The sequence below is a fragment of the Penaeus japonicus genome, unplaced genomic scaffold (genome assembly GCF_977035675.1).
Source record: "Penaeus japonicus unplaced genomic scaffold, GWHDUDI00000001_assembly GWHDUDI00000025, whole genome shotgun sequence".
Lineage (NCBI taxonomy): Eukaryota > Metazoa > Arthropoda > Malacostraca > Decapoda > Penaeidae > Penaeus > Penaeus japonicus.
Genome location: NW_028234427.1, coordinates 28,358,391 through 28,365,890, shown reverse-complemented (window position 1 = coordinate 28,365,890; position 7,500 = coordinate 28,358,391). Strand labels below are relative to the sequence as shown.

At 41.8% G+C, this 7,500-nt stretch overlaps 2 protein-coding genes across 4 annotated transcripts in view; one reads left to right on the top strand and one right to left on the bottom strand.

The window, feature by feature from the left end:
- LOC122247985 (COMM domain-containing protein 4) overlaps window positions 1-7,500 on the top strand; it is a 95,451-nt gene that overhangs the window by 44,292 nt on the left and 43,659 nt on the right. Inside the window, exon 3 of one of the 3 annotated variants that reach the window (XM_043007706.2) lies at window positions 5,170-5,189. The exons of 1 other annotated variant lie outside the window; for it this stretch is intronic. The gene's annotated coding sequence lies outside the window, so the exon portion shown is untranslated. Of the gene's footprint in view, window positions 1-5,169; window positions 5,217-7,500 lie in introns of all 3 variants that reach the window. One more of the 3 variants, XM_043007707.2, reaches the window with a different exon arrangement.
- The window catches only part of LOC122247984 (uncharacterized), a 43,005-nt gene that overhangs the window by 23,943 nt on the left and 11,562 nt on the right, over window positions 1-7,500 (bottom strand). The window lies entirely within an intron of this gene.

The window sequence follows — 7,500 nt, the reverse complement described above, 5'->3', positions numbered from 1 at the left end:
AGAAAGAGAAAGAGAAGAAAAGTAAAAAAGAGGGCGAGAAGAGAGAGAGGGAGAGAGAGAGAGAGAGAGAGAGAGAGAGAGAGAGAGAGAGAGAGAGAGGAAGGGAGAGGTAGAAAGGGGAGGAAGATAGAGAGAGAAACAGAGAGAGAGGTAGGGGGGGGGAGATAGAGAGAGGACAGAGAGAGAGAAAGAGAAAGGGAGAGGGAGAGAAAGAGAGAGAGAGAAACGGGGAGAAAGGAGAGAGAGAGAGAAAAGGAAACACAAAGCTGGATAAAAAAGCAAGATGGATTTTTCTTTGTGTTATCTCTCCAAACAAGCGATTTCTTTCTCTCTCTTTCTCACTCTCTCTCACTCTCTTTCCTTTTGTCTGTTCCCTTCTTCTCATTGGTCAGTCATCTTGCCGTATCTTTGCTCCGGGCTTTATTTTATCCATCTATATCTATGTCATCCTATTATCACCAGCTTTATTGCATTATCTCTCTCGCCTGTCTTTCTCTTCCCCTTCCGCCTCCCTTTTCACTATATCGCTTTGTCATATTTCATTTAATCTCCCCCCCCCCACCTGCGCGTGTCTTTCATTCCTAATCCATTATTGTGGATGTAACACGTTAACGCGGGTTAGTTTTACCCGACCGCGTTCATAGCAAAATCCAACTTAATTGCACAGTTGACTTTTTTTTTGTGTGTGTGTGTATGTGTGTGTTTATGTGTGTGTGCGTTTATGTGTGTGTGTGCTTGTTGTGTGATCATATGTTTGTCTGTTTAGGAAACCAAATTTGAATATCCTTTTTATTATGACCTCTCATTGTTCTTTGAACTCTTTCAAATTTGTCTATATTAATTTTAGTTGAGATCTCTATGCCACTGTAGCATATTAAACAAATAAACAGTATGCTGTTGTAGTTATTTGATATCAGTGCTAGCATTTTATTTTTAAAATTATATTTCTGTGATCATCTGGATTTAAGCTTTTGTTTCTGTTTATTCCAAGGGCCTTTTCTTTGCTTTCAGTACTTAGTGTTTACAGCATGGTCATTTATTTCTTGGTGGATAATAGGAATCGATGTCTCGATATAATCTTCACATTTTGTGACTATTAGGCAAGTGTCCTATCTCGTTTTGGAGATAGGAATACTCAGTTATGATTCCTAATAATGTCACAACCCCACGAATCAGTTTAACCTTCAAATTAACCTTTTCTCCACGCATTTCTTTGCACTCTGCGACTATCTTCGCTTCGGTGGCCTCGAGAACCTCGATTCCAATCGCTTCTTCTGCCAATTACACATCCTCGGTCTGATGGTAAGCCGTTCTCCATTCGACAAACAGAACACAGAACTTTAAACACATTAGTTGTCTCTGCGCGAAAGGCTTACCGTGTAGGATTCGCAGTCACTTCTTTTATGTGTATGTGCGTGTGTGTGTGTGTGTGTGTGTGTGTGTGTGTGTGTGTGTGTGTGTGTGTGTGTGTGTGTGTGTGTGTGTGTGTGTGTGTGTGTGTGTGTGTGTGTGTATGTACCCGTGTACGTATAGTTGTGTGTAGTCGCATGAAGTTCGTAGTGCTAATTAGAGCCAAAGATTATGCTTTTGTCCCTCTCTACGGCGTATGGCAGAGGCCACAGGGCTTCCGTGTCGGAAAGTGAAGAGGGAGAGAGAGTAACTCGGAGAGGGAGGGAGGGATAGATAGATAGATAGATAGATAGATAAAAAGAGATAGATAGATAGACAGATAAAAGAGATAGATAGATAAAAAGAGATAGAGAGATAGATAGATAAAAAGAGATAGAGAGAGAGATAGATAAAAAGAGATAGATAGATAAAAAGAGATAGATAGATAGATAAAAAGAGTGAGAAAGAAAAAGAGAGAGAAACGTGGAGGAGAGGGAGGGAGAGGTATATGGAAGTAGAGATAAATAGAAGGCGGGATAGAATGAGAGAGAAAGGAGGTAATACAAGAGAGAGAGAGATATGGAAAGTTACACAGAGAAATAGAGAGAGATATGGAAATATGCACTGATGAAGGGAAAGGGATGGAAATATAGCTGGACTGATAAATAGAAGGGGAGATAGATAGAGATGGAGAGATATGGAAGGATAATTGGAGAATCGAGAGAGAGAGAGAGAGAGAGAGAGAGAGAGAGAGAGAGAGAGAGAGAGAGAGAGAGAGGAGTGGCGGATACATCGAGGGAAATGACCTGTTGTATTTTTATGATAATGACAAGGTAAATGAAGTGTGAAATTGTCTATTGCTAATCCTTTTCTGATATTTTTGTTGTTGTTGTTGTTGAAAATGGGTAAAGAATCATAGTTTTTAAGTCGACCCTTTGCATAATTCTGCCGAAACACAGTAATACTTTTATTCGATGGCGATGGGATAACGCTCACGGAAATGTTTGATGAAAAAAGTTTTTTGTAAAGTATTTGAATATATATTCGAAGTTTGCGAGTGTGTGTGTGAGGACGTATGAATATGTATGTTGATCCTTATCCGTGGAAGTATGTGTGTCTGTGTGTGTGATTGTTTCTTATTATCTATGTGAGAGTGTATGTGCGAGTATATATGGGTATGGCTATTCACAATCGGAAGAACAGAATTGGAACTAATCCATTTAGATATCCGAAAAAATAAAGAAAGAAATATAAATAGTTAAATAGATAGATATAGTTAGACGCAAAAATAGTGTCAAAAACCTTTCCTTCAAAATACAAGGGAGAGAAAACAGAAATCCGCATTTCGAACCCCCGGTGAAATGCCTCCGTGACCCCTTTCCTTTCCCCCTTCCCTCCCTCCCCCTCCGTCTCCCTCTCTATCCCTCTCCCTCCCCCTCCCCCTCCCTCTCCCCTCCCCCTCCCCTCTCCCTCCCTCTCCCTCTCCCTCTCCCTCTCCCTCTCCCTCCCTCCCTCTCCCTCCCTCTCCCTCTCCCTCTCCCTCTCCCTCTCTCTCCCTCCCACCCTCTCCCTCTCCCTCCCTCCCTCCCCATACCTCCGGAACCCCTGAGGGCGTGGGCTGTTCCTCCGCCCGTGACATGTTGTTTCTTGGCCGAGGCAAGAAGGCGAAGAGGAAAAAAAAACAGAGGTCTTGCAACGAACGAGGTCTTTTTTTAGGTTTGTTTGTTGGTGACTTTGTTCGTTTTGAAGTGTGTAGGGCGGTGGGTGGATTTGTGTGTGTTTGTTTGCGTGTTTGGAAGGAGGGAGGAGGTTATACGTGTAGGAGTTGCATGTGTGTATGTAAGTGTGTTTGTGTGTGTGTGTTCGTCTGTGTCTTCGTCTGTGTCTGTGCATTTAAGTGTATCTGTGGAGATATTGGTGTATATTCTCTCCCTGTATATATATATATGTATATCCTCGTGTTCATCAGTGCGTGTGTGTGTTTTTCAGATTCTTTCACAATTTTCTTTGCGGTGTGTTTGCGGAGGCGAGTGGTCTCATTTCTTGAAACTTGTTCGTTCACGATCATCTGCCTCTTTCTATTTCTTCTTCTTCTACTTTATTCCATTCTTGTTTTTCTTCTTCTTCTTCTTCTTCTTTATTTGCCTCCTCTTTCATCTTTTTCCTTTCTTCTTCTTTTTCCTTCTTTTTATCCTCCGCTTTCTTCCTCCTTTTCCTATTCTTCTCCTTCGTCTGATTCTACTGCTCTCTCTTCTTCTTCATCCTCTTCTACTCCGTTTTATCATCCCCTTTCTTCTTCTACTTCCTTTTCTTCTTCTCCTTCATCTGATCTTCCTTTTTTTTCTTCTTCTTCTTCTTCTTCTTCTTCTTCTTCTTCTTCTCCCACTGATGCTCCGCCTCTTTCCTCCTCTTCTTCTGATCCTCCCCCTTTTTCTTCTTCTTCTTCTTCTTTTCCTCTTCCGCCTCCCTTCTTCTTTTTCATTAGCAGCGGAAGGAGAATAGTGGAAGAGAGAGAGCGCGGGTTGTCTGTCAGAAACTGAGTAAACACGATAAGCAACTGAAGAAACTCTAAACGCTATTCGTTTCCATGTTTTTATTTTCTTTAAATATCCTTTAAATATATATATATTTTTCTTTTTTCGGGGGGGGGGGGTCGAGATGGAAGGATGGGGTAGTTGGTATTTTCTTTCTCTTATTTATCTATATACATATTTATATGTAAATATGTGTATATATATATATATATATATATACATATATACATATATGTATATATATATATATATATATATATATACATATATACATATATGTATATATATATATATATATATATATATAGAGAGAGAGAGAGAGAGAGAGAGAGAGAGAGAGAGAGAGAGAGAGAGAGAGAGAGAGAGAGAGAAAGAGAGAGAGAGAGAGAAGAAAAGGAGAGAGAGAGAGAAGAGAGAGACAGAGACAGACACAGAGACAGAGACAGAGAGGAGAGAGAACGAGGGATAGAGATAAAGACAGAGATAGACAGAGAGACAGAGACCGGGTTGAGACAGAACAAGAGATCAACAGAGAGAGAGAGAGAGAGAGAGAGAGAGAGAGAGAGAGAGAGAAAGAGCAAGAGAGAGAGAGAGATGCTTCCGTCCGAGATCTCAAATTGGAATGCGAGAGAAAGAAGGAAATGCCGCACCAATCGGGTGCAAGGAGGAGAGGGGGAACCAAACGCGGGAGAGAGAAAATAAAAAGATAACGCGATGGAAAAGAGGGATTAGGCTAAAGAAAGAATGAAGAAAAACATCCACAAAATATATATATTTACTATTAAAGACTAAAATTCCAACCCAACGTATAGATGATCGCAGGTGCGGTCTGTAGAGGCCAATATGAACCGATGTTTGGGTGGGATTTTCGACTTTATGGTCCGTAGCCTCGCGTAAACTACCTAATCAGCCGTCAAAACACGCGACATTTTTGAAATTTTTAAAATGTTGCAACATTATCGTGGTGGCGCTGAGAGCGTTAGTGTGTTTGTGTGTGCGTTTGTGTGTGTGTGTGGGGGGGGGGAGTGAGCGTGCAGAAATAAGTGCATATATAGTGTATATAAATTTGTGTGCTAGCATGTGTTTGAGTGTTTATATCTCTGCGAATGCTCATACTTAGAAATACGTAAGTATCTACACGTATCAATATACCTCCATCGCTCATATATTCGTGTATAAGTATTAGCCTTCGTGTATAGTCCTCCATGTCCTCCTAATATTCATTCCGCTCTTGTCTCTCCCTCAGATAAACACACGCGTCGTCAGGTAAGGGGACACCTGCCTGTTCTCTCGGTAAGGGAAACGTCACTTTTTCCTTTCTTCTTCCTCCTTTTCCTTCCTCTGTTCTTTCTTGGTCTGTTCTCCCCGTCTCCCCCTCTCCTCCTCCGTTTTCTATCCCCGCCCCTCCCTCTCTTTGCTCTTCTCTTCTGCTCACTTGGCCGCCTCTTCTACCTCCTTCCCCGGTATCACTTCCTCTTCTGTCCTTTGTCCTCTCCCCTTTCTCTTTTGCCTTTCTCCCTCTCCCCTTTCTCCCCCTCCCCACTTCTATTTGCCTCTCCCCACTCCTATTTGCCCTTCCCCGTCTCCCTCTCTCTCTCTCTCTCCTTTCTCTTCTTCCCTACCTCCTTCTCACTCTCTCCTACTCCTCTCCCCTCTCCTACTCCTCTCCCCTCCCCCCACCCTCAACCCGTCCGCCCGACCCACTCTCCCTTTCTTCCTTTCCTCCCCTCGTTGTCCTCTACCCTCCCCGTCTCCCCTTTTTGTGTACCTCCCTTCCCCCTTATCGCGATCCTTTTTCTCCCCCTTTCCCTATTCTTTCTTTGCCCCTTACCTTTCTTTATTTGACCCCCCCTCCACTACACTCCCCCCCCCTCGGGCAAATTCGGTTTTCTTCCCATATGGAAATTCGGGCCGCGTATCCCGGTCTCCTCTTCCCTCCGTTCTTTCATTAGGTGCACGGAGTTCTTTACTCCTTACTTCCTTTTAGTTTTACTCGTTTTTACTCTCTCTCTCTCTCTCTTTCTCTCTGACTTTCTCTCTCTCTCTCTCTCTCTCTCTCTCTTTCTCTCTCTCTTTCTCTCTCTTTCTTTCTCTCTCTTTCTTTCTCTCTCTCTCCCTCTCTCTCTCTCTCTCTCTCTCTCTCTCTCTCTCTCTCTCTCTCTCTCTCTCTCTCTCTCCCCTCTCTCTCTCTCTCTCTCTCTCTCTCTCTCTCTCTCTCTCCTTCTCTCTCTCTCTCTCCTCTCTCTCCTCTCTCTCTCTCTAACTCTCCCACACTCTCTCTCTCTCTCTCTCTCTCTCTCTCTCTCTCTCTCTCTCTCTCTCTCTCTCTCTCTCTCTCTCTCTCTCTCTCTCTCTCTCTCTCTCTCTCTCTCCATACCCTTGTCCCTCCTCAGAGAGAGAAAGAGAAAGGGGATGGGGAGAGAGGGAAGGAAGAAAGGAAGGGAGGGACGGGACAGACTAATTGCATTATCCCTCCCTCCATTTAAGCTCACAAACTCCCCAGGTTAACGAAGTTAGCGGAAACTATAAATATAGTTATACACATCACCGGACACAAAAACACAATTGGGACCCATGATGATATGCGTGAGCAGATGCGAAAGATATTTACGAGGTATAATTGTGCTGTGTCATTTTGTTATATATATAAATATGTTTTTCTTTTTATGGGGAATGTCTCTTTCTTTTCTTTTCTTTTTTGTTGGATTTTTTAGAAGTTTTATGGTCAAGGTAAGTTTAAAGTTGATGCTAAAACTGATACCGCGAATTTCGGTGTTCCGTATCCGGAGAGTTTGATAAAGCGAAAGCTATAATCTGATTTTTTATATCTGTTGTCATTAGTTTTATGTCTGCTATTGTCATTGAGAGACATGGTAGTAGTGTTGAAACTGTTGTTGTTATCGAAATTGATATTGGGGGTATTATAATTATGTAATTATTATTGTTAATATCATTCGTGGTATTGTGATGGTTAGTGCTATTATTATTATTATTATTATTATCATCATTATTTTTATCGGTGTTGTTACTAAGAATTGTTCCTATCATTAAATAGTAGTGACATGTTGATGTTTTTGTATTATCTTTTCTCTTAGCAGCGTCATCTTTATGATAGATATTGCCTTTACAATTGTTATTATTTTGAAGATCAGTTTCACAATCACAAGCATGCGCATGGATGCCAACAGTAGGCATCCAACTCCGAGGAGCCGCGAGATAGATTTTGAAAACGAGTGAAGATGAAAACAATTCCAGCGAAAGCTATGGTAAGATACTTGGAAGAAAAAACTATTGCTCGGTAATTATTCATATTCTTTTCATTACTGTTTTCTTGATTCTTTTTTTTTCTAGATCAGATTATCATTCTTATTTTCTATTTGAAAGGCTTTACGTATTTCTAGAGGGGGAAGTGGCTTTATTTGCCAGGGTTTACGTGTTTCTAGGGGTAAAAAGTGGCTCTCTATTTACGTGTTCCTAGGGGTAAAAAGTGGCTCTCTATTTACGTGTTTCAAGGGGTAAAAAGTGGCTCTCTATTTACGTGTTTCTAGGGGGAAAGGGGGTTTTATTTGCCAGCAGG